General features: G+C 56.5%; 1 protein-coding gene and 1 long non-coding RNA gene across 6 annotated transcripts in view; both read right to left on the bottom strand.

Annotated features, from left to right (window-relative positions):
* On the bottom strand, window positions 1-27,019 carry LOC146543996 (uncharacterized). Its single transcript, XR_014884316.1, has 3 exons — window positions 14,196-27,019; window positions 11,280-11,364; window positions 1-10,649 (listed from the first exon to the last, which is right to left on the bottom strand). It is a non-coding gene; the product is annotated as an uncharacterized LOC146543996 (long non-coding RNA).
* The window catches only part of NHEJ1 (non-homologous end joining factor 1), a 31,293-nt gene that overhangs the window by 1,213 nt on the left and 3,058 nt on the right, over window positions 1-27,022 (bottom strand). The gene's annotated exons all lie outside the window — the stretch shown is intronic.

Raw genomic sequence — 27,022 nt, 5'->3', positions numbered from 1 at the left:
AGAGGTCAGAGACAGTCACCCCACTGCCAGCATCAGGGTCTGGAACAGCCCCAGGAGCAGCCAGCTCCTGCCAGACCACCCTGCCTTGTGCTGGACAGCAGGGAAGGGGCTGTGTGTGCCCACATGCAGGACTCTGTGCTTCACCGTGGAGACCACAGCATGGTTCTGCCCTGATGCTGCACCACCACTTGCAGGGATGCAGATGCTCCCTAGTTGTGCATGCACATGCTCACATGGGCACGCACACACACACACACACACACCCTGCTGCACACCTGCTCTGCCTTCCCGTTAGGAGAAAGATGGCAGAGGTCAGGGCAGCTACTCGCATGTCATTCATGAACTGCTGAAGATAAGATCGCATGGGAAGGGCTGTGGCTTCCCCAGCAGAAGCAGTGTGGAAGCATGCTGATAAGGAACAAAAGCTTTGGGCATGGGCAGGACCCCAGGCACACTGTGGGTGCAAGGAGCCCCTGCCTTGTCACAGTCTCCTGCAGCAATGCCTGCACAAGCAGCATAAACCACATCCAGTGCTGATGCACAGAAGTCCCCCTCATGCCCGTGCCCTCTGAGGGATGCTGCTCTCAGCTTAAGGGCTGTGTCAACATGTGCAGGGACCTTGGAGGATGCCTAGGGCACAACGGCTATGAAGGAGTGCAGGAAAGGAGGTGTGCGTGCAGGGCTGGGGAAATGTATCTGAGGGGGGTTTCTGAGTGATGTGCAGCTGTACACACGTGCAGGTGTGTGCATGTGTGATGAGTGTAGCTACGGATGCACGTGGGGCTGTCTGTGTCTCCATGTATGTGTGTGTGTCAAAGGTCCGGCAGTAACCTCTGCTCGGCTCCACACCCAGACAGCAGGAGAACAAAGTGTAACAGATAAGGCTGATTCCTCCCCAAGATGGGGAAGCGGGGAGGGGATGGGGACACTCAGACCCACTCAAGGCCAGAGCCCAGAGCCTGGGACAGCATCCCAAGGGCAGAGAGGACAGGCAAAGACCCTCGGCACTCTGTGCTGGGAAGGGAGGGCAGTGATAGTGTCCAGAAGGGCACCTTCTCTGCAGCTTTCAGCCTTCCTGCTAGAGGAGAAAGTGTGGAAAACCTCTTAGCTGCAGGACAGACACGCCATTGGGATCTGCTTTTTCGCTGGCATCTGTGTCCCTGCCCACTGCCAAAGGAGACAGCAGTGCTCCGGTCCGAGCCCTACAGCATCCTTGGGGCTGCTCACCACCCTGCGTTGCCACCTCCGGGCTTTGTGCAACGCTGGCACAGCATGACATCCAGGGGAGGATGAGGGATGCCTTGGATATCCCTGGGAGCTCTTACACTGGATGTCTCAGCCCCCCAAGGCCAGTGTTGCTCCTGAGGCTGCAAAAGTGGTGTCCAGTGCTGGGAAGGGGATTGACTGTACTTCAAAGGCAGCAGAGGGGCTGGCATTGGGTGGCCGACACAGCCTAGATCAAAGGCACGAACTGGAGTCATAATTCAGAGAAAAGCAAACAGCAGCTCCCAGGAAAGCCAGGAACGGCAGGAGAGTAAGCAAAGTGTACCAGATAGCACTGTGCGGGTCAGTGCCCTTGGTGGGGCAGGGGAGTCCCTGCACAGCCACTTGGTGCCAGTGCCAGCACCCTGCTGCTGTACCCTGCCACCCTGCGATCCCTGGGAGCAGACAGGGCTGCAGGTACAGGGCCCGTGGCCCTGGGAAGAGGCTGCTGAAAGCCTGGGCTGGAATCTGGGAGTCAGCAGGCAGCTCTGAGCCATTGGGCAGGATGGGATGGGAGGCTGCTAGGCATGGACCCGAAAGGAAATCAATGGGTTTATGAGCAGAGCTGGAAGAGTTTCCCCATAGAGCTGTGACTCAGCAGGGAGCAGAGTGTGCTGTGCCAGCCAGTGGCCACCTGATGGCCCCGGAGGATATGAGGGACAAGAAGGTCTCCCCAGAGGGGCAGGTAGAGTGACAAGATGTGGCTGTGGGTGACATCTCCTTTCTACTTGCCCCATGGCTTCAGTACATCGCTGAGCCAAACCCTGCTGCAGCCAGTCTGTTGTCCCCAGTATGGCTTCAGCCCTGGCTGCTGGAGCCTTTTGTTTTTCTCTGATTACTTCTCTGTGGGAACTGGGACACAAGAAGTGCCGGCCAGGTTCCCCCACCGCGGTGCCTGGAGAGTTGGCAGGGGGGGTCACCCCATGTTATGACTACCTGCTCGCAAGGCCAAACGCCATGTCCCAGTATCAGAAGCTGCTCAAGGCTGCGGCACCGGCACGGGATGCTCAGTAGCACAGCCTGAACACTGCGATTAGCCAAGCTGGGGGGGCTGCCCGGGAAGGGGGGGCTAGGGCACAGCACCTGTGCTCAGCAAGGACAGCTCACAAGGAGATGCAGCCCAGACACAGCATTCATCTCCATCGCCCTGCCTTCACCCATCCCTGCCCACACTCCCTTTTCAAGGGCCCGTAAGAGATGGGACTTTGGATGTTCCCTTGGCCGTGTCACCCATGGGAGAAGCAGCATCACCATCCCCTGGCACAGGGCTGCAGGATGGAGGGAGCGTGCTGGGCCCCTGTGCTTGTGCCAAGCACCAGAGTCTAAATCGGTCGCGCTCAAAGCTGGGGACTGACCCTTTCATTATCACACCAGACGTTCGAAGCGGTTACCAACATTCTTCACTGCAAACCCCACATTCCTATTTTTTAATATATTTTTAACTGGAAAACAGAGCGAACAGGGCCTGTTTGGAAATTACAGCCTGGCTGCTGTGGCTTGTATGTCAGATCTGCCCACATTCCCGTGGCCAGCCTCAGCACATGCTCCACAGGGGCACACTTAATAATTCCTACAGGGGCCAGGAGCCAAGGGGTGTGTGCCGGGTGGGGGGGGTGGAAGGCTTCCCTGGGTTGGCCCCAACGGCAGATCTGCAGAAGCGGCGTGGTGGAGCAGTGGCCTGAGAGCACGATGAGCATGGCAGCTGGCACTGAACTGACATAGCAAAGCCTGGCAATACTGCAGCAAGCAGCCTGTGGTGGGAAAGAGAATGGCTTCATTGCTGGGGCGTTGCTGTGCCTCATGGCTTGGCTGCTGCCACCCTCCCCCATCACAGGGTTTGTGTTGCCAACAGCTCAGGGATTCATCCTGGGACTAGCAGAGAAGAGCACAGGTCTGTGCCACCAGCAAAGGGTCCTACCTGTGGGAGGACACATTTGAGCTGCTGCCTTCTGGTTGGGATCAAGGGTAAGGACAGCAGAGGGATGTGCCCAAGCTTTGACCCTGCAATGTCCCCAACACCTCATCCCATGCAGGCATGCAGCAGCAGCAGCCAGGAGAGGTGCTGGCACGGTGCAGGAAGGGTAGGATGGCCAGGGCTTCCCCGGCACGGAGCCAGCACTGCACACACCTGGCAGGAAGCGGCTGTGCCGACTGGAGAAGGCAGCCCGGAGCTGAGAGAGGTGATAGAGGTGATGGGGTCACCCCAGGGAACTGCAGGCGGCAAAGCCAGAGTGGCCAAGAGGCACAGCCTGGCACGGATTGGCGCGGCACAGCCTGGCACGGCCCCACACTCCTCCCGGCAATGCTCATGGCCCTGCTGCTGGTGATGTTTTCCTTTCCCCCTACTTTCAAGGCCTTTCCAGCAAGCAAATGTCAGGCGCATAAAGAGCGGCACTGTGAGCGGAAGATGGAGCGAGAATGCCTGCCCGCGTCCCTCCGTAAGTGCCGTCTCACACTTCATCAAGGCGGCCTTTGCAAGCGAGGCACCCGCTTAACAACCAGCAGTCTATGCAGCCCGGTGACCGCAGCGGCCCGCTGCTCAATACTCTTTTCTTTTCCCCTTGTGCTGTTCCCGTGGGTTGGATTACAGCATGCAGCGCATTGTGCTGCTGCACGGTAGCGGGGATGCCGGGGTCCTGCCCTGCCCTGCCCTCCTGCTGCTCTTCCAGGTCCCAGAGACCAATCCAGGGGAAAGGAGAGTTGGCGAGGCGATGGCACAGTTGCACCAGGGACAAGGGGGCTGCTGTGGCACACCCAGCTCCATGCTGGCTGCAGGCATGTGCCAGCCCTGAGCCCAGCATCCAGTTTTTCCTGGGGACCCCTCTTGGCAAGGGAGCTGGGTGGCTCATGCCAGCTTGCCACTGTGTAGGGTGGACACATCACCCAGCTCCATTATTGCAGGGTTGCGCTACGAGGCATGCCAGCTCATGCTGGTTTATTATTGTCCATCCAGGAAAGCTGGACACATAGCGCCAGTTTGTTATTGTAGGGTTTCTCAGGAAGGTCGGCCAGCTCATCCTGGCTTGTTATTGCTCAGGGCACCTAGGGGGCTGGCCAAGAAACTTCCTGCAAAGTGGGGTGACGGAAACAAAGCCACACCTGATGAATCACATGGGTGCCACGTGGCAATAAGGGACAGTGGCGAGTGGGATGCTGTGCCCCAGCTCCACCCAGCACAGACAAGCTCATGGGAACAAACACTCATGGCTCCCCTGGGGCAGTGATGCTGGCTGAGAAGTGAGAACATGGGGCAGGGAGGGGACAAATGGTGACTGTGCCATGCCAGCAGCAGAGGATGGGCAGAGCAGCCCCTAGGAAAGCAAAGCCTGAGAGTGGTGGGGGGATGCTGCACCTAGTGTGATCCTGAGCTAACTGGGGATTAGCTGTGCCACCAAGACTCGAAGCAGAAGAAGCCTGGGGCTGAGCCAAGTGAGATTAGGAGCTCTGGGGGAAATCTGGGTGCACTCAGGACCAGGCTGAGCTGCTCCTCCCTGGTGGCTTTGCAGTTCCTTCCTGGCATGGGCGCACCCGGCCAGTGGGGCAGCCCCTGAGACATTGTCCCATTCTCACCCGAAACTGCAGCAGGAAATGCAGAAGGGACAGCAGGGCTAATCTCTGAGCTGACACTGGCATCTTGCTGGCAGAGTGGGTTGGAAATACAGGGTATGACATGCCCCAGAAGCACTGGCACCACTGCTGGCACCACCACTGAGTCAGTGTCACCTCCCCTTGCTGGTGACAGCCCATGTTTCCCATTTCCTGCAGCCAGCACCATCCCTGGCATGATACCACTTTGCCCAGAGAATGCAGAGGCACACATCCCCTTCATCACCAGTGCCCTGGTGATGCAGATGTCCCTTCTGGGTGGTGACCAGGTGAGTCTGGTGGCCAGTGTCCCTGCAGGCACCTGTGCCCATGCCCAGGTACCCCCATGGTGCCTAGTTTTTCCCCTAGTGCCCAGATGTCCACCTGAGCAGAGCACCTGTGGCAGTGCCCAGGTGTCCCTGTGATGCCCAGCTGTCCCACGGGCAGTGCCCAGCTGCTTAGCACAGATGTTGGGTCTTGGCCAGGCAGCAGATTGAGTGTCAGGCTTGCTCTCAGCACAGCAGCAGTGGCAGGAGGCTAGGCTGCCTGGCGAGCACACAGCCCCTTCATTCATGGCAAAAATAGCCCCCCGGGGTGTGGTCCAGCTTGGAAAAGCCCCCTCCAGCCTGGCCAGCCCATGTTTATTCAGCAGGGGACGCGCTGCTCTCCCCCTGACCGTGGCCCCGTGCCGTCTCCGTGCCAGAGCAGACGTTCTTGGATGCGGTTCCCCGGGTCCCCCCTGGCCAAAACACACAGGCTGGGGCATGGGGTGGCAAAGCCCTAAAAAGCACTGGGTTTGTCTCCAGGAGGAGCAGCCCCTAGTGATGTCATGAGAGTTTGCGAGCGGCCACATGAAAGGGGCTCACTGCCCAGGAAATCCATGGGCCTGCGCTCTGCCAGACAAGCCAGTGATTCTTCAGCAAGCAGGGAAGGAAATCTTGGAGAGCCCAAGCCAAGCCCTGGGGACAACCCCCCTTCTTCATAGTCCCCCAGGCCCTCACCCCTGTTCTGCCTTCCTCCCTTATCCAAATCTTAGCCCCAAAGACCCCAGCATCCCAATGGGTGGGAGCGCCCATCAGGCTGGATGCAGGGGGTGATTTAGGGCCAGGGTGCACTGCTGGCAGATGAACAGGGATGAAGCAGAGTAGAGGATTCTCTTTCAGGAGGGATTACGACAGGGACAGCTGGGAACACACAGACTCAGTCCCCTACCCCCTCCCCAAGAGCTGTCTGGGATCTCGACCTGCTCCAGCATGCACCGAAGACATGAGCTCTGAAACCAAATCAGGTGCCACAGGACTCCCTCCCCATTTACAGCTGGGGTGCAGGCTGCCGCACCTGGACAGCAGGAGATGCACTGCCTTCTTCATCCTCCCCATGCAGAACCGTCCTGGCTCTGCAGCCCAGCGCCACAGACCCCTTACTGCATGGGCACTGGGGATGGAGATCCCACCCATCCCCAACCCAGGGAAGGAGGGGAGCTCAAGCTTTGGGACTGCCAATCACCAGCATTACAAATGTGCCCTCAGAAGGAAAACAAAATAAAAACAAAATAAAAAGAGAGAGGTGAAAAATTCCTTGACATTTCTCTCCTGTGAGTCCCCAGGGCCGGCAGAGAGGCGAGAGCCTCCGGCGTTTGTCAAGCAAACACTTTCACACCCCAGGCCACGCTCGGCACGCTGCCGCTGGAATGCCAAATATATATTTAAGCCCTGCTCATCAAAGGAGCCTGTTCGGAGTCGGTCTCGGGCAATGTGCGTGTGGGTTTGGCCCAGAGCAAAAACCAGAGACACTGAGAACATTGCTTGGGGACGAGAGACAGCGTGCGCACACGGAGGAGATAAGTGACAGCCTCCAAGGCCGTGCGCCCGTAGGTCGCAGGCTGGGCACGAGATACCTGCTGCATTATCAGCTCGTGTCGCACCATGGGGTGGGGATGTTTAGGCTGGAGGACAGCCAGCGGCAGCTCTGCATTCCATGCTGTAAGCCCGGTCAGAGCTGAATGAGCTCAGCCAGCAGTGCAGGGTGCAGGGGGATGAGCAGGAAGTGGCACTGGGAGAGAACAGTTGCGGAAAGGAGGGCTGGCTGAGGACATCGTGGTACCCATATCGGAGGTGACAAGTGTCCTTGGGCTGCAGGTCGGAGTTGGCCAGGAAAGAAGATCATTGCCACAAGCAAGCCCGGCACGCTGGTGCTGTGAAATCAGGCATTACACGCTTGTTGCCCACAGCAGGAGCAGTTCATTGGTGTTACATGGGGACAACCCTGGCCAGGGGGAGTCCATAGGGGTCTGACCCCGTGCAGCCGTGCCCCCGCCCGGGTTCATCCCCAGGTGAGGGGAAGGAGCGCAGGGCAGTGGGTTGGATTTCAGGCACCTGCTGCAAATAAAACACCCTGTCAGGAGTGTCCCCTCTTGAGAAAGAGATGAGGTCCCAGCAGGGCTGCAGGGACACAGAGGGACCACATCCCCATCTATCTCTGCCCCATGAAGTTTATCTTTGGAAGCTGAGCAGCTCTGGCAGGGCTGGGGCAGGGTGCAGGATGCTCCCAGCCACTTCCCACAGCTCTCGTGGCTGCCATACTGTCAAAGACTATGGAACCCAAATTCTGAACTCTGTGACAGCAGCATTGCTCTGCTCCATGCTCACCCAGAGTAGGGATGCTGGCCAGCTCTTCATGCATGGCGAAGAGGAAATCACACCCAGCCCGGCAGCATGCCTGGAGTGCTGCCAGGCTCTCTTCCTCCTGCTGCACGGACGTTTCCTCCTGCTCCTCCATTCGTCCACCTTGGTGCCTGCTGTGCTAAGGCTCTGTGTACTCTGCTCTCATCCCCACACTCCAGCCCTTGCCTGCTCCATGCAGCAATGCCTTGCACTGATGGGTTTGCCCATCCTTTTTTAAAAGCCTTGCCATTTCCATTCTACATTTTTCTACTTCCTTTTTGTTCAGTGTAGGATTACTTATCAGCAGCCCCAAAACAGTGTGGCCAAGGTCCCCTCAAACCCCCTGCCTCCAGAAGCTTAGGATGCGAGCCTCTCCGACCATCTCAAAACACACAAAACACATCTCTTCAGTGGATGCCAGCACATTTACAGCCCAAGCAAGAGAACAGGAATCAATTATAGGCCTGGCAAAGGCAGGGCTGCTCTGGGGCTCCAGCACCAGCTCCGTGCCCACGTGGCACCGCACTGGGTGCGCTGGAGCTGAGAGCAGCCCACCTTCTGTCGGCACACCCCACAGCCCCCAGGGTGCAGATGTGCCAGCAGCTGGCAGGGACACACAGGGGAACCGCTTGAAAGCCATGGTACAAATGTGCTGGTAAACCAAGGCCACTCCTCTGCTTCTCCAGAGCAGTGCTCCGCATGTTATTTATAGATTGTGCTCCGGGTGCCCACCCAGAGGGAGTTCAATCTATAAGGTGCACACTCTTTGCCTGCTTTGCCATGCAGCTCCCAGCAGCCCCAGTCAGAACTGCCCCAGACCCACTTAGGAGCTGGGATGCTCACGGCATGGGCTCACAGCCTGCACAGTGGGACTGCTGCCTTGCTCTGGCCACCTGCACGTAGCACAGGAAAACAGAGATGGACTTGTAGAAGGGCACGAGGACTCCTAGCATCTCCCAAGGGCCATGGGATGAAGATGCTCCTGCAGAAACATGTGCCCCAGCACCGATCAGGAGCAGGTTGCTGAATGTATTCCACAAGGTGTGTGGACAGTGGGAGGGGCACGGGTCTCCTGCAGCTCACCCCTCATGCTATGCATGTCCCACTGACACCGCTGATGGGAATAGAGCCCTCTAGACCGTCTCCTCAGCACCCGCACATCCCGATTACCGGCCCCGAGCGGACCTGAGTCCTTCCACTGCAACCACAGAGGGGAAAGTTTCCCAATTAAAAACCTAAAACTGGCAACAAGGTGCCCATGGCAGGAACCTTTTAAACTGGCCATTAAACTTTATAAGTTAGACGGACACCGGGAGCAAGCGGCAGAGCTGCAGGAAAACAAGCTGCCCCTCCTCAGGCAGCCTAACCACGGCTGTCCCCAAAGCCACAGAGCTGACGTCACGGCATGACCTCACCCCGTCACCCACTGCCTGGCCAGCTTCAGCCCCGTGTTTACCCCTGCCCGGCCCCAATGCTGTCCCTCGCAGCCTGCTTTCCCTTTGAGGTCAGCAGCCCCAGGGCCTGGCGAGGAAGAGGAAAAGAGCTGAAAGACGCAAACCAAACCTCATTGCCCACAAAGGCGGGCTGCAAAACACGGAGCCCTGGCAGCTCCCTCCCAGCCCTACTTCTCCCAGCCATGTGCCCCCCTCCTGCCCTAAGTGAGGTAGCCTTGAAGGACCATGGGTGCGCAGCTCTCATCCCAGCTGTGGCTCGCAGATCCTGCCCCGGCCATGCCTATTGCTGTTCTCCCATTTTCCTGCAGATGGGCTGAGAGTGAGTATCAGAGTCAGGCAGAGATGCTCTGCAGGTACCCATGAGAACCTGCATCCGAAGGGGCTATATGCCTGTCCCCAGCCCTGGCGGGGATAAAGCTGGGGACATGTGGCCAGCCCCGTGACACTGGATTTTGGCTGGAGGAGCAGAAAGACAGAGCACCAAGACACCAGGACATCTGCCTCTGAATCTCTCCAAATTGCCACCAGCTTCAGTCAGGCACAGGTGTGCCTGTGGTGCCAGATTACCCTGCTTGGCAAGGTGGAAGCTCAGCCAGAGAGGGATGGAACTGGTTTGGCAGTGGTGCTGGAAAAGCACCATGACATTCTTTGGAGCATGGGAGCAGCCAGGGGACAGCACTGGGAGCCCAAGCACTGCACAAAGCCTGACCGATGCGCTCAGCTTGGAGCTGCACGTTGCCAGAAAATGAGTGAGAGCCACAAAACCCACAGGGGCTCATGAGGGGATAGTGAGGGAAAGAGCAGGGGCAGCTGCAGCAAGCACATGGCACTGGTCAGAACAGTCTGGGAAGCCTCTGTCCCTATGTGCTGCTGTGCAGAGTCACACGGGGCACATTTTGCCCGCTGTCACCTCCACCAGAGGTCTGTGGGTTGCATTTATAGCCTCAGCAGCAGACCCTGTCCCCATGGCATCCGTGTCCTCTGGACCGCATGGCGCTGGCCTGCATCCCTCAGCCCGCAGCATTCTGGGGAGCAGGCACCCACTGCCAGCCCTCAGTACCTGGCACATGGGTGCACGCACGCACGCACACTGCTTGCACCCTGTGAGCATCGATCAGTGGGGAAGCACATACACACACTCACAAACAGGGCAGCCTCTGCAAACAACTTCTTGTTAAGTTAAAATTAAACTCTGCACAAATATTGACCTTTGGAGGGGACACAATCCCTGCCGATATATTTACCAGCTTTATAAATGGGCCTGACCACAGTGCCCTATACGCTGGGCTGCAGGAGACGAAGGTTGTGGAGGTGCCCAGATGACATCCGACCATCATGAGGCTCTGACTGGACAACACCGCCTTGACCCTCAGCTGCCTCCCTGCCCCAAAGCGGGGCTCACCCTGGGAAAGATCTGACCCCAAGGATGCATAGAGCAACTTGGTTGTCACGGGACAAGCGATGAGTTCTTCTCCTAGGGGGAGGGTTCCCCTAGGACTCCTGTTGGGCATCCGGTTGTTCATCTAGCAAACAAAAGGGCTCTGCACATCCGAGGAGCCCAGCATGATGGTGTCCAGTCCCAGGGCGCAGAGGGAGGGGAGAGCACGGCACATACAGCAGGAGATGCCCAAGTTCCAGCTCTCGGAAACACTGAATAAAGTCTTATTCAGGCTGATGTAAAACACTGTTAAAACACACAAAAATCCTTTGAGTAATGGGCGAGCGGGAAAGAGGCATCTATAATTAACAGTAACTGTTCGAGACGGTCGCTGCCCAGAGATGTGTACTGTGCAAAACCACTTGAAAAGGCCCCGTCTGAAAGGCGAAGCCTGGGGTTTTTCAAGAAGCCCGTCATGTAACCATCCTGGCCCTTCCAAAATAATTCTGCCATATTAAAAAAACCCAAAACCTCAGCTTAATCGCCCTGCAGCACTGGGACCAGAGAGCTCTGAGGAGAGGGGAAGGGAAGCACAACCGGCTTCCAATTAGAGCCTCGTTAGAAAGGAAAGCTGGAGAGCTATTAGAGAGCAAGCCGGGAGTGAGCCCAGCCTTGGAAGCTGGAAGGGACATCCCCACCGCCCTGCCACATTGGTGGGCACAGTGGGACATGGGGGTGGCGGGGTCCCAGCTGTGGGCACTGAGCAGAAGGATGGGAGACACCCTTGCTGCAGGTGCAGGGGTCGAAGCCCCCTGGAATGCACTGACACTGTATGGGGCAGGGTTTGGGGATGCTCAAGGGGGAGCTGGGGACAGAGAAGAGGGAGAAGATGGGGAACTGGGGGCTGTAGTCTTTGCTACTTCTGCATCCTCCCACCTGCAGAAACACAAGGACCAGAGATCGCACATCCACATGGCGCATGGTCTGCAAAGCCACAGCTTTGCCCGGCCCTGGCTGGCAGCTGCATGGGGAGAGAAACCTCACAGTAAGCGCGTCCCTCCCCACCTTGCCCCTCAAGTCCCCATCTCTCTCACACAGTGCTTCCCCATTCCCCGAGCTTGGTGCAGCAGCCACAGCCAGACACCAGAGCTCCAGAGCACGGCCAGCTTGCTGCAGGTGCCAGGGCATCGCCCGCACTTCAGATTCGGCCGCAGCATCCGCTTGCTTCATCAGCTCAGTTTAATTGCACCCAGCGGCCCTGCTGGCCAGGGCAGGCACTGGGCACCCGCTCTCCGGCTGCAGCCTGGCCTCGGGGCTGGGCGGGAGGCACACTGCCCGGAGCAGCCTCCCCTTCCCATCCCACAGCCTGGGACCCATCCAACACAAAGTTAATTTCTAACCATGGGTAACCACCAATGCCCAAGCAGGGATGATTTATCCCCTATCTGCCTGGGTCGGATTTATGAGCCACACATCCCCTAGGCTGCGATAAAGGCCATGTCTGTGCTCCTCCATCCCCCCCTCTGCCCATAGCCCCTCCGTGCGGACCTGCCACCTCCCCCCCCAATTTACAAGCCTTTCCCCAGTGCGGAAACCTGACAGCCCACAGAAGAACAGTAAACAGCACAGAAAATAACACTCGCTGGAGGCCAAGCAGAGACGCGCTGGCCGGGGAAGCCACAAATGGTTCCTGCTTTCGGGACCTGCTCAAGAAAACAGAGTGGGATGGACCCCAGGCTTCTAGCAGCCTTTGAAAGGGGTGAGGGGAGACGCTATGAATAGCTGAGGCCATGCTGGGGATGGCGGGGCAATGAGGACCAGTCCCCATAGCATCAGACAGAGGCAGCCCCAAGTGGGAGCAGGCGTTTCCCTTGCAAATGGGACCACTGATAAACAGTGGAAAATTCCTTGATGCATCATCAGCATGGTGTGAAGATGGTGGAATCGGGAGCCCAAAGCAGGGCCAGGTACTGTTCATGCTTACCCCTGCATGTGGGGCTGAGCAGAGGGTGACAAGGGAAGGCAGCCCCCAACTGCACGGCACAGGGCAGAGCCCTGCAAGAAGCAGGGTGGAAGGAGGGACCATGTCACAGCTCTCGGGGCAGGACTTTGGCAGCCCCTCACCATCCCCAAGCCCTCTGCGGAGCTGATAGCGGCAGCTCTGGCAAGAGAGAGAAGAGAGCCTTGTTCTGAGGCCAAGACTAAGGCGATTCAGTGCTCTGGTCCCCTGAGGTTTCTCAGGTGAAACCTGTCTCTGTAATGGCTGTGTCTGTAAAATGTATGGAAATGCCCATAAAACCTGTATCAAATGCTGCATGGATATATATGGACATATGAAATTAGGAGTGCATGGGGAATTGGGGCAGGACGGCTCCCTCCGAGCCGTAAACATGCACCAGAAAGAGGCAGGAGGGCAGCAGCTCCAGAAGCCGCACAGACGGGACGGCACTCCAAGGAGCTGGGGCACGGGCACCACGGCTCCGGCCATTGGCACCACGGATGCCACCAGGACACGGAGACCTCACCATGGGGCAGCACGGGGACAGAGCCCTGCAGCAGGCTTGGCATTCCTTGCCCTGGCACCCAGCCCCTCGCCGCATGGAGCAGGAGGTCCTGGCATCTGCTGAGGGAAGATGCATGTCAATGCCTACAGCCATCCCCTGGTGTATGCCCAGCATACAACTGACAAAATCAGGATGATAGCAGCAGAAATAACTCCAGACCCAGTCACCTCTCTACTTCTATGCAGCTCTGCTCTGCCCTACACTGTTCACCTCAGGGTGGATCGCACTGTAGCTCCAAAGCACAAGAGTTGCACTGTGCACTGTGCATGGGGAATGCAGGATGTATTTGACTCCACAGCAATGGGATCACCTAAATACCCCAGACAGCAGCAGTTCTCAGTATTATCAATACATGAGAGCCATCAGGAGCCTGAAGTGAGAGGAGAGGTGCAGGGGCAGTGGGAAGATAGCCACCAGTCCCCATCGGGAAAAAGAGATGCTCTAACAGCCCTGTGGGGTGCATAAATCCACACACTGCAAACCCTGCTGGGGTTTTATAGCAGCCCTGGGAATGCAGCAACCCCTATGCCCCATCTCCAAGGGGAAGCGTGGGCATGAGAATACAGCAGGGTACCATTCAGAGCAAGCAACTTCTATTTTTACCCCGAGGGCGGTTGCACCAAATGCAAAGCACATGTGCAACCCCAAACATGCAGAGATACAGAAGTGTCCCTACAGCACAGGAAACTCTTGGGGTCTCTCTGCTTGCCTGCTGGTCTTCACATTCGCTTCAGCGAGCTGAGCTTTACCACCATCAATTTCCCACTGTATGAACCTGCCACGAGCCAGGTGAGACCTTATGACCTTCTGCAGCAGATTTGCCTTTTCCTACAATCCCATGACTTCAAGAGCTGAGGTTTATATGAAAACACTGAATATCAACGTGCTTTGCAGCAAAATCATAAATAAATAGGCAAATCCCTGCCAAGTATTAAGCAATACATCACAAGAGCAGCTGAGCCATGGCAGGCTGCTGTTTGCTCCCTGCACCGCACTGGGCAGAACCCAGTTGGCTCCCTTCCTTCTTCCCTTGCCCTAGCAGAGACCGGCAGCTGGACCCCAAACCCAGCCCTCCACAGCTCCCAGAAACCCTTCCAATCCTCGTAGCCTTCCTAAAGCAAAGAAATGGGCTGAGAACCCCCAGATTTGGGGCTTAACCCTGCTTATCCACTCTGATCACCCAAGAGCCCTCAGCACAGAGGGACCTGTATGGCCTCAGAGCCCTTGCGCTGCAGGGAAGCCCAGGGCAGGAACAAGCCCCAGGCACGTCCCAGTTCCAAACCCATACCTGGCAGGGCACAGGCTGCATCCCGGCTGCCTTCAGCGTAGGGCTGTGCTCAGAGATCGGGGGAAAGCCCGCTCCACCCCACATCCCTGCTGCGTGGCAGCTGCCACGTGGCTCTCACTAAGGGGACAAAGTGCCTCTGCGAGGCACAGCCCTGCTGCTTGGGAGCATCCCTGTGTGAGGGCAGCAATAGGGCGATGCAGAAATGCAAAGCTAAGGACACGGAGATGCAGCGTGGGCAGTGCCAAGGCTCCACGGGTGCAGAGCAGAGGTGCAAAGCCGGGATGCAGAACCGCAGCGCCGACGTTGCGGCAACGCAGTGCCCGGGATGCAGCGAGGCGGTGCTGGGATGCGGAGCGCAGTGCCATGCTGCAGAGCTGCACAGCCGCAGCAGCACGCAGCCGGGAGCTGAGGGCCACCAGCCTTCTGCAGCTGGTGACAGGGCGCCATCTGCCGTGTCCTTGTCACACACTGCTGTCCCCAAAGCGCCAGCGCTGAGCCAGCATTACACTTGGCCGCGCAAACGCAGCGTTAGCCTCACGTCAATTCTGGCTGCCCGCTGCAAGGACCAGCAGCAGGGTGGCATGCCCGTCTCCAGCCCTGTCCCTTGTCCCCAACCTCTCCAGCAGCCTGGGATGTGCACATCTGCAGTGCACCTGCGCACTGCATATGCAGACGTGGCACTCCGCCGGCCAGCCCAGGGATGCTGCCCAGGGAGCAGAGGGTGCACAAGGCTACCTGCAGTCCCCTGGCACAGCTTGAGACAACACAGGGGTCCCTGGGCACGGCAGCAGGCTCCTGTGCTCAGCCAGTGCAGTGCAAGGTCACACCCAGGCCTGTGAACCCAGGCAGGCACAGGAGGAACCTTCAAGTCGCACAATTCCTATATTATGTAGTACTAATAAAAAAAAAAAAAAAATGGGGGGGGGGGTAGGGCTTGAAGTTTTCTTAGTGCCACATAGTAAAGTATTTATAGCAATCCAGGCGTGAATGGGCTGCTCACAGGCCACACTCCTCCTCGGCGTCAGGATCTCCAGGAATTATTCTCTGCAGTCACATTGTTGTATTCACCCCGAGATTGAGTTTAATTACAGACAGGCGGGCAAACAGGCTGTCAGTGTTCCAGCCTCGCCGGCAGAAGGGCGACTGAGCTGCCTTTAATGAACAGATTTTAAAAAGACCCAGGGCTGAAAGATTGAGGGGGGAAAGGAAGGAGGGGGGGGGGGGGGCGGGCAGGGGGCTCTAGAAAAGGCATGGGGTGAGCAGAGGGACAGGGCTGGGATGCAGACAACAGGACGGTGGTGGGCACACGGAAGGAGAGGTGCACGGCTGAGCTCTGCCCAGATGTGGCACGGCTGCTCCAGCTGCGGGAATGTGCACTTAGTGCGGGATGGCAGATCCCTTTGGAGACCCAAAGAAAAAGGGGTTGGGGAGGGCTCCCAACTTATTACAGAGCAGGGTATAAACAGAACAAATAAATATAGAGCTGCTTTATTACAAGCCGACCATCTCTGGTGGCTGGCTGATTACAGGGCAGGCTGCTCCAGCGCTACCCAAGCCCGGACCTCAATAAAGGCCAGATTGGAGCTGCCTTCTGCTCATTTACAACTCCGCCATGCTGCTCAGCCCCACGTGTGCCCACTGCACTGCACCCCATCACCGGGATGCAGCAGTGGGGGAGAATGAAAGTTTAAACAAATAGTGAGTAAGCGACGAGTAGGGCAGGCGGGATCAGCAGCCTGGCAGACACGCTCTAAAAATACCGTTTATTTTCCTAAGGACTTCCAAAACCGGTGATTTACAAAATAAAAATAAAGGAATAAAAACTATAAGAATTATAGATGCATCGTGGGGGTGGGAGGGGGGAAGACCCAAGAACAAGGAAAGAAAAACACCCTGATGAGTAAGGCGCACGCATGACGTACATAAATCCACCGGGACGGAAAGGCACACACGGGAGCGGCACACGTGCGGGGCTGCTCTACAGGCTGCACACAGCCAGCTCTCTGCTCTCTGCTCCCCGGGGCCGAGGGCATTCACCTCCATGCACACACACACGCATCTTTCCAGGGCTGAAAGGGCACTTTGTCTCCCGGTCCCCAGCCGGGCTCCCAAGCCATCCCGCAACCCCAAGGGCTCCCGCGACCACCTTGGTGCTGAATCCCTGCGCCTGGCGCCAAGCCCCCAGCATGCCCACAGCTGATGGGGGAAAGGGAGAGTGGCACGTCCGTGGGGCTGTGGGCCGGGAGGCTTCAAAGGAGTTGATTTAGTATTGTTTCACCTGCCTTGAAATGGGCGCTTGAGTGAGGGATGGAGGTTGCCTAGGGTCATCCTGACTCTGAACAGAGCCCTTATAGCGTGAGGAACGAGAAAGTGGCTGCTCTGGCAAAAGGTGGTCCCCTGGGCACAGCTCGTGGGACAAGTCCCATATATCCCACATGCACTGTTGCGCCAAGGGCACTCTTCCCCAGACAGCTCCCCGCCGGGATGGACACATCACCCCAATCACCAGCTCCAATGGGGTCCCCGTGGTGCCTCAGCACTGCTGCACTGCTAGGGTGAAGAGGCAGAGATGAAAAAGAGAGCGGGCAGTGCCAGTGCTGCTCCCAGCTCTTCGGCACTTGGCAAGGCTCCCAGCTTCAAACGCATCACCACGTTCCCAGGGTCCCCACCCCACATGCTGCCCACCATGCCCAGCAACCCCATCTGGCCACAGAGCTCTGACTGTCCTTTCCTTGCAGCACCAGCCTGCCCCGACAACAGTGAAGATACAAAGGGCAAAGCAAGGCATAGCAGAACCCCAAATATCCTATGGGATGGCAACACCCATGCAAACCAGGGCACCTGTATCCTTTCTGCCCTTTCACTGCTACTGCCCTCCACTCTCACCTGCACTGCTCAGGACCAGAGCTGTCACACAGTCAGCCCCCGCTCACCCCCCAGCCCAGAGAGCGGAAAGCAGATCCTTGCAAAGGGCAGCTAATGCGGAAGCTGTTCGCATCCCGTAGTGCGATCCCGGCGGGTGAGGAGCAGGGCAGCTCCTGGGTCGTCAGGTTATCGGATGATAACAAGGCAGCACAGCCTGAGCACGCGACTTCCAGCAATGCAAGGCTGCTTCCTTTGTTTTGGGAAAACAAGAAGGGAACCAGACCTTTTCTGGCACGTTCTTGCCTGGTCTGAAATTGTCCCCCGTGTGCACCGGCTCTGTCCCCCTGCCCCATCCCAGCGCTGCGGCCACAGGATGATGGGGACAGAGCCAGCCTTGGCCCTTTCTACCTCTCCCAGTCCCAGTGCTGGGGCTCAGAGAGGCCAGGACACCGTGCTCTGTGCCATGGGGACCCCGCTTGGGCCAGCTTAGCTCACTGCTGTCCCCGATCCCAAAGGTGGGGTGAGCCCCCTGCCCGTGCAGGGAGCAGCATGGAGCTCAGCAGCCGTCCCCTCATCCCTTGCAGCCGTACCCCCACTCCCCAGAGAGCTGTGGGTTGGATGGGGGTATGGGAGCCCCCCTTCCCCTTCCCCAGTGGAGGAGGAGGAGGAAACATAATAAGAAAAATAAAATTTATAAGCCAGGCAGTAATTACAGCGTGGCTACAAAAGGCTGCCTCGTCAGGGCCATCATTATGTGGCTAAATTTAACGCCCCGTGGCTGCTTGCGGGGGGAGCCGCGTCCCGGGGCTCTGAGCATCCACACAGACGCCGGCCCCACTACCTTCTCTCCGTGCCGGCAGGGCAGCGCAGCTGAACGGCAGCCAAGAAAGCCATAAAGCAGGTCAGAATTTTTTTAATAGTCTATTTACCAAGATGCTGTTTTTACTGCCGAGGTTTCTCTCGTTTTATCTCTGGCTTTTTTTTTTTTCTTCTCTCTCTTTTTCCCCTGACTCCTGAACAGACTGGGCTGTATTTTCTGGTTTAGGTTCCTCTCTCTCACTTGCTCTAAATACTATTTTCAGAACTCTAATTTTATATGGTATGTCCCTTTTTTTTTTTCTTTCCTCTTTTTTTTTTTTTTTTGGTAAATATTTGCCATGACTAAGCCAGGACACATCCCGTTTAAAAGGCTCCCATCCCACAAAACATCAGCCCTTTAATGACATGAATCTCATTAGCTCTCCCCATGAAAAGAGGTATAGAAAGGGAGCATCACTCGGTCCCTCTGAGTTCCTGTATCTGCACAGACATATATTTAGCCGTGTGTACTGTACAGTCACAGAAGAGGACAGTCTGGGCACACGCACACCACCCCATTCACATAAAGGGACCAAGAGCAGGGGCCCCTGGGATGGGCTATGTGGCCAGTGGGTTTTGGGATATCCGTCTGTCTGGGATGGGTTTGGGAAGGGCTCTGAGCCCTGTAAAAGCCAGGCTGGGCCCTGGGAGCCTGCGGCCAAGCACAGAGGAGCCTCAGAGCCCCTCCAGGCTGGACTTTGGGATCTTCTGGGGCCAAGCACGGGGCAGGCAGAGCCCATTCAGATCCGTGCTCGGGCTCCTCCAGCCTTCCTCTGAGCAAGGCCCACTAACTCAGTCTCACTCTGCGTCTCCATCCATAGCAGCATCCTCAGTTGGCAGTCTTTTCCACCCTACAGTTCCTTACCGGGCATGGTCAACCCTACTATAGCATGGTCATTACTTCCTCAGCATGACCATCTTCCTTGGTGTGGTCTTTCCTTCCTCACCACGGCCAGCCCTTCCTTGATATCGTAATTACTCCCGTGCCGTGGTCACCCTTCCTCTTGACTCATGCTCTCAATTGCTAACTGGTACCAGAGGTGGAATTCTCAGGAGATGCCACGGGCTTCTCCATGGCTGAGATGTCACCCACACAGCCTGAAGCCAAAAGTAGCAGGAGACGCCCATGGCGAAGAAAGGAAATGTCCACAGCGAAGAGCGGAGATGTCCTTGGAGAAGAGCGAAGATCTCCATGGAAAAGAATCTGCTCTTTCTTTCCCAGGTCCTGTCTGTTTGTTCCCCATTTCTAGTCTAACCAGGTTATGACACTATTCTTAAGGTCCACTGTACCCCTTGCATTTTGGTCCTGGCTCCTCGAGAGCCATCCCCAGCAAGCTGGGAGCGCATGCTGCAAAAACCTCTGAGCCTGCATTCAGCTGAAGCTGTGCTCCCACATCTATGTGAGCACTCCTCCACACTTTGGGGGAGACAGTAAGAGAATTAACCCCACATCTGCCTACAGACAGGCAGCGTTGCTGCAGGCAGTTCCACAATCCACAGCACTGGAGGAGCTAAGGTGCACAAGGAGAGCCCCACCTGGTGAGCAAGAGGCTCCAGAGCTGGGGCTTTCTGGAAAAGTGCAGCCATCCTATGCGTGAGCCATAGCCAGGCTTCAGCACGTGTACCAGGAAGGGCTGTGCGCTCCCCCCTAGCACACGGCAGCCAACATTAATTCATTAACAGTCCCATTAACACCCAGCTGTGGTTTCCCCCCAAACTCAGGCAGGGACCCGCTCCCCTGTGACAGCTGCTGACAGGCCAAGTTTCCACATTCAGTCCTTCTGGAGTTCTGTATAAAAATAAGTGGTGCTTTTTTAAAAAGGAAAACTGTATTTCCCCTCTACGCACACCCGCACGCGCGCACACACGTGCTGTGCTCACAGCAGGAATTTGCTCAAATTTCCCCCACCCACAAACACATCTTCTTTGGCCAGAGACCAAACGTGGGCATTTTGAGCCCGAAATATCAGGTTTTTCAGCACCCGGGTCACAAAAAGCTGGCGCTGCCCTGAGCTGGGCTGAAACACGTTCCCATTCCCACATCACCAGGCTTTGCCATGCCCCTTCCCTCGCTGTTTCATGGGTGCCACACAGGGCCTGATCTTCTCCTGTCAGCCCAGCTCAGCCTCAGCATACTTCCCATTGTCATCCCTGGGAGTGGGAAGCCCTCTGAGCTGCCAGTCCTGGCCAGGGCTTCATCCAGCATCCCCAACAAGGCAGCTGTCAGCACGTCCCCAGGAGATGCCCTCAGCATCCCAGTTGGGGAGTGGTGCCCAATTCCTGGCACCTAGTTTCTATTTTCTCCTCCTTCTCCTTTTTATTGCCTTTTCTTGGCAGCTGTGAGCACCAGCTACTGCAGTGCTTCCCGAGAAGATGCCCAGACAAGCATCCCATCAGGACCTGGTACCCAGTGCCTGTTTTGCTCTTTGCACATCCTCATCTTTCCCAGGCAGCCATGAGCACCGTGATGGGGACACAACACCTGGCCCTCCAAAAGCCCTAGATAAACCAAGTGCCCCCAAACCCTTTCCCTAACACACTGGAGGCACCACAGCCTGCACTAGGGGAACTGGAGCTGGCCACTGCTTCAGCTCCCCAGGGAGGGCAGGGCAAGGGCCATTTATCTCCCAAATACCAGGCCGCTAGCAAAACGCCCCGCATCCCTTTGATACAGAGGTGTTGGGCTCGCTGAGAGCCCTATAACTACTCGTGTCTTTAAATAGCAAAACTCACAAATGCCCCCATAGGGCTCGGTGTCTATAAGTTGTCCATATATTTGTGTACACACATGCACACAACACACAGAGATTTATTCGTGTTTTCAGAGCGGTTCAGGAGACATTCCAGGACGAAATTCCAGCCAGCGCTGGAGCCAAGAACATCAGTCGCCCCGGCGCACGCTGCCCCCTCTGCCTGCGCACACACTAAATACGGAAAGGGAGAGGTATAAATAGGCAGAGAAATACATGAATGGCTCTGTTTCCTCACACAGATAAATAGTACACAAAGGTCCGAGCCGAGAGGGACAGGCGGCCTCAGGAATGCTATGGCTTTGCCGGGGCATGCGCCTGGGGGGCAGGATGTGCCTCTGGGTGCGCTGCAGCCAGCCCAGATGTGCACAGCTGGATGGAGCCTATCCTCTGCATGGCAGAGAACAGGGGCACTGGGCAGACAGGGAGCGGCTCCCAAAATGACAAGAAAGTAATATTCTCATCCAGACCCCAGCACGGGGGATGGAGAAGCTGCCACATCCTATACTGACACAGAGCAGTTCCTAAGGGTCCTGTCACAGTTCATCTTTTTCTCCTCCCCAGAACCCCCTTTCCTCACAGGAACTGCTGCCACATCCCAAGCTGCAGGGTTGGGAAAGGCACTGCCCTGCACAGAGGAGAGGAGCAGATGACACCAACGCACTGTCCTCCCACCCACTCTTTTCCCTCCTCTATCCCCAATACAGTTCAGGCCAGGCTCTGTTGCAGGGCTGGGAGCAGCCTGTAAACCATGGGGCTGAGAGCCCCAGACCAAGGGAGTGGGGCTGGGGGTTGTCGGGACAGCAAGATCACCCCTCACAAGGCCCTGCAGTTGCTCTGCTTTCCGGAGGGGGAAGGGGCTCTCCCCCTTCAATGCCGCCATTTGAGCTGAGGCCTGGCACTGGCTCAAACCACTGCTTACTGACGCAAGATCAATCATCCCCTGCGTGGTCAGTGCCCATGCATGGGCTGGGGCCACTGCTCCACCAGAGGGGCTATGGGCCCTGTTGCCAGAATGCCTGTGACACCCCTCTGCTTGGGTGTAGTAACAACCAAAACATGGCACAGTATCCTGGCACAGCACGGCATTACGTGGCACTGCATGACATAGAATTGCATGACACAGCATGGCAGGGTACAGCACAGTGTGTCATGGCACAGCATGGCATAGCGTAGCATTACATGGCACGACATGGCATCGTATGGCATGACATGGCACACCATGACAGTACAGCATGGCAGGGCATGACATAGCATTGTATGGCAAAGCACAGCATAGCATGACATGGCACAGAGTGGATGAGAAAGCCCTCAGATGCAAAGAAGGGCTCCCTGTTTGTGCCTGTACATCCCTGTACATGCACACTAGTGCACCTCCGTGGGTTATGTCATGATCCAGGGAGAATCGTCACAATGACTAAGCCCGACACTCCATCGCCAAAAAAGCCTCCAGGTGACACAGGCTGCCTGTGCCACAGCCACTGGGGTCAGGCTACAAGCCCCACACTGCAGGAGGCATCCTACAGCGTGCATCCTTAGCCCCTCAGGGCAGGACGGGCTGCCGTGATGGAGCAATCACAGTCAGCAGGCAGGCAGCCAGCACGGCCCCAGATGTGCCAGAGGGGGTTTGTTCCTTGCCCACGGTCTGGGCGCTATTTCGGGCAGCCCACTGCCCCGCAGTGCCCATGCCAAGTCTGGTTTTAGCAGTGTGCAGCTCCACTGACTCACCGCTTGTGTAAGCGGCCTGTGGTTGCCGGCGGCGGCCCAGAAAGCACGGCCCAGTCATGGCCCCCCTCACCTGATGGTGCCTGAGCAAATAAATAAATAAAGCCACACTGCGCCCGCCACGCGCCTCAGTGGCAAACACACCGGGCGGGCCCGGCGCCCACGCAGCGGTCAGCCCCCATGCAGCAGTGGGTACCCACACTCACCCCAAACTGCCTCTCTCCCCACAACCTGCAGACGGGTGCACAGAAATGAGTCCAGCGTACAGAAATGAGATGCTGCGTTCTGCCCAATGCACGCGTCAGTGCTGGCACGCACACGTGTGCTTTTGCTCGATGATGAGTGCAGCACTGAGGCCTGGATGCGTATGTGGGCTTGCTCCTTTCAGCCAAGCATCCCTAAGAGTCAGCCCCACGTTCCCCATCTGTCCTGACCCCCAGCCTGCCATGAGGACCCATGGCTTGTCCCTGCTAGTGCAGAGCCGTGGCCCTTCCCGGTGCCCTGCAGACAGAGCCCAGTGCAGATGAGCACCCGCAGCATCACCCTATGCCACAGACCATGTGTGCCCCACATCACGCCCGTGTCACTGGCCCAGAGGCAGCTGCAAAGCCACAGCTACTTCACACTAATTAAAACCATTTGCCATCAGAAGGAGCCAGAAGGCTGTTTCCTCCTCTGCCACTCTGCCACAGCGGGCTGGGTTTGCAGGATGGACATGGTCCTTGCCCTGCCCAACACATAGCCAGAGTCACCCATGGGCAGCCAGCAGCAGCTCCCATCCCCAGGCTTATTTTTAGCACCCATTAAAAGGGAGAGGCAGAATGGTGCAGGCAAGCAGAGCTTGGGCAGGTGGCTGGCTGCACGTGCTGGCACCGGGCAGGTGAGAGCCAGCAACTCCAGTGAGAGCCCTCCACCTGCCCGCATGCTCCTGTGCCCTGTGGGATGGGGACGGACGCCTGGCCCTGTCCCAACCCCGCTGCAGAACAATGGGATGGGGATCTGACCCCCGCACTCCCTGACGTCAGCCCTGCCGCCCCACCAGCCCCAGCCCAGAGCTCCCACTTGCCCTCAGCCGGGGCCACGCTGGAAGCTGGTGTTTGTTTATCTTCCTCTCCAGCATTGCTTGTTTTGATGGCACATCCTCCTCCTCGCTGGGCCAGGTCAACCCGTGAACCCTCCACGTCCTGTTTGCCGGGGCCCTGCACCACAAGCCAAGTGCACAGGGTGGCCGGAGGTGCGGAGCATCCACCCCAGCGCACACCGGCCACAGGAGATAAAAATATGCAGGGTGAAGCATCCTGGGGCGCAGGGGCTATATTTGAACTGATCATATCTGTGAGTTTATCCCAGTGGCTTTGACTGCTCTGTGGCTGGGCCGATGCAGGAGAAACGACCCTCATCACCATGGGGCTCTCTAGCAGTGCGTGCTGTAGATGTGCCCCTGGACCTACAGCCCCAAGGTGCTCAGCCCTGCAGCTGCTCGCTTTTCCCTCTCCCCATAAAAGCTGCTGCCTTCACCTCGCCGTACGTGTGGCTGCTGCTCTCCCTTAGCTCTGCCTGAGTGCAGGCAGCTGCTAAGCAGTGAACACTTGCCAAAAACTGCGTGTGTGAAAGCGTCGTTTCCTAAACGTATAAATATTCCCAGGGCTTTGCTGGAAAACTCCCCGCAATTAGTTACAACACCCTGCCTGGCAGAGCCCTGTGAAAGGGCATGCTTAGCAGTGTGCTCCCGTGTAGCTCTGCCTTTAGGGCTGCAGGTCCTTTCCTCTCCATGGTACATGCGCCATCAGTTTGGGAAGTTGAGGCTTCAAGGCTGCCACAGGCAAAGCTATGGAGTGCATTCCTGTATCCTGCGGCCCCGCACCCCATCACGCTGCCCTCATCATTAAACATCTGCAATCTACAGTCCCATTGCATAAGGGACCATCAGAGCGCTCCATTTGACCTCTCAGCTACTGATGTTTAACCACGCACAGCCCGATACTGAGCCCAGCATCTTGGTTTGCTTCCCAGCAGGCTCCCAGCCCGCTTTTGGAGACATCAAGAGATGGAGACTCAACCACTGCCCTTGGGAACACATCCCAGTTGCTAATCACCCTCAGGAGCAAAACCATGTGCCTTTGTCCTAGCTGGGAATCGCCTGGCTCTGACTCCCTGTGCCTGGCTCACATCCTGCTGCTCTTTGCTAGATTAAAGGGAGCCCTTTGCTAACCAGTATCTTCTCCTTGTAAAGACCCTCATGCACTGCAATCAAGGCACCTCTCAATTTTCTTTCTGATAAGCTAGACAGAGCTCCTGCCTTCCAAATCGCTCAATGCCGGGCTCTCTCTAGCCCTCAATTAATTCCTGTGACTCCGCATTGATTGCCCAGTATCTTTTTTACAACCCAGGCATGGGAGCTGGTGGCAGCATTCCCAGCGTCCTGCAGTGTGCCCCGAGTGACCCTCTGCCCCTCCTGAGCCTCTTGCTGCCCCTATTACAATGCTACACAGTGCTGAAATACCTGCCCATTTGGCAGAGATAACTAGATCATTTAAACTACTCCAATTAGCCTCACATTCCCTGAGCAGAGCACTGCAGCAGCTCCTGCCAAGGAAGGAGATGCCCTGCTGATGCCATGAGGTGTCTGGAAACCCCAGCCTCACAGCCAGAAGGGCAAAAGGAAATTAGGAGTGATGAGGGGACGAGAGAAAAGACAGCAGCAAATATCACGGTGCTCCTTGGGGTGAATCCATCCCAGGCACACGCAGCCCTGGTGCCACCTCTCCAAAAGGATGCAGTAGAAATGAAAAGACACAGAGGTATGCAGAAGTCTTTAACAGCTTCTCTGCAGCAGAAGGCTAAAAGCCCAAAGAATGCTCAGCCTGGGAAAAGGGCAGCTGAAAAATCCTGGTAGAGATTCTATAAAATTCACAGTGAGAGTTCTCCATGGAATTGCACAGAGAAACTGAGCAGCTCCCTTCTGCACAAGCAGCCTCCCAGTACCACCGAGCAGCTTCTCCCATGCCCTACACCATAGACCCGAAGCTTCCAGCCCACATTCATGTTTATCAGATGTTGTGCATCCATCCCTTGGACACAGACATACTGCATCACCTCCCAGTACCAGCACGTCCACCTGCATCCTTCCAGCAGCACAGAAACATTTGCCCAGCACTTCTGCCATGTCTCCTTCACTATCAATCATCTTACCACCTCCACCTACTAACAGGCTTAGCCCGTCGCTGGGACTTTGGGTTTTTCTCCTAACACACTAAATAAAACCTTTTCCTTCTGTCCTTCGCCATGATTTTTCCCTGATGTCTTTAGCTTCTGTTACCCATTTTCTACACTTCATAATTTCTAATTTATATGGATTGCTATCTACTCCTGCTCTCCCATTTGTTATAAACTGCTCTTTTATTTCTAATTGCTGCCTTCACTTTGCCGCTGAACCAGAACGGGCTTTCGGCCAGCGCTGCCCTCTTTCTTGATTGTGGAATTGTGGCTTTTTGTGGCTTCTGAGATTCTTCTGAAAGAGCTCACAATTTTCATTCACATTTTTCTATCTAATGTTTCCTCCTAGCTGATTTCACTCATAATTTCCCCCTGCTTTGGGAAATTAGCCCTTTCAGAGCCTGAAGGATATAAATTACTGTTTAGGAATGTCCTTTCTTTGCCCAGGGTGAATGTAATCTGGTCGTGATCATCGGTCCCTAGGCAACCTCTAAGTTTCAGTCCAGCAATGAATTCATCTCTATCCATCATAGCCAGGGGGAAACGAAAGCTGCCTGTGCTGGATGCAATCCCTTCTATGTAAAGGAGGATCGCCTCTAATTTTTAGAAGCTCTGCAGATGGTTTATAGCCAGCTGTACAAGAACATCTGCATGTGTCCCACAGAGCAACATCCTCTCTATGCAGCATGTGTGACACCACACTCTGTTCCCAGCTGATACCAGGGTCCCCTGCTACTGCTACTGCTCCCCACTCCTGCACAGCTGGCACACAGAAGCTCCGGAGTCTTTCTGTGCTCATCGGTATCAAATAATTTCTGACATTTCAACATTGCTTTGAACCATTTTAGTGCTTCTGCGATAAAAAGGGAGCAGAGGAAAGCTTCTGCTTCCAACCTCACTTTCTCCAAAACATGTATCTGATTTCAGAGCCAAGCGTGCCATGGGGTGAGGGGTGGGCATGACACCAAGAACAGGCTGCACAATCAACCACTGCAAAGCCACTTCTAAAAGCCAAAGATGAACCAAACAGAGCAGATGGCGTCTCCTCATTCATCTGCTCTCTGCCTGCTGTCAACATCAGGCTTTCAGGTCCACAGGAAGGTGCCCTCAGAGCAGCCAGCTCGCCTCACAGCCCTGGCAATTCCAGCAGCCAGGCAGCGGTGAGAGGGTAACAAAACACAGTGCCATACCCCAATGGAAGACACGTCCCCAGCCCAGCTTGTCCTTCAGACCAGACACAAGGGCTCAAGAAGGGACACATGAGAGCACAGTGAGCATTACCCCTCTCTAGCCAAGTCCAGCCATCCCTACCAGAGCTCCCCATCCAGCCCAGCAGACCACAAACTGGGGCCTCTGGTTTTCGCTCCTCACAATACCTTGGTTGGAGGAATGAGGAGGACTGGCACCACTCCT

The sequence above is a fragment of the Meleagris gallopavo genome, chromosome 7 (assembly GCF_905368555.1).
Source record: "Meleagris gallopavo chromosome 7, MGAL_WU_HG_1.1, whole genome shotgun sequence".
Taxonomy (NCBI): Eukaryota; Metazoa; Chordata; class Aves; order Galliformes; family Phasianidae; genus Meleagris; species Meleagris gallopavo.
Note: the sequence above shows the minus strand (reverse complement) of the source record. Positions and strands in the feature narration are given on the sequence as shown.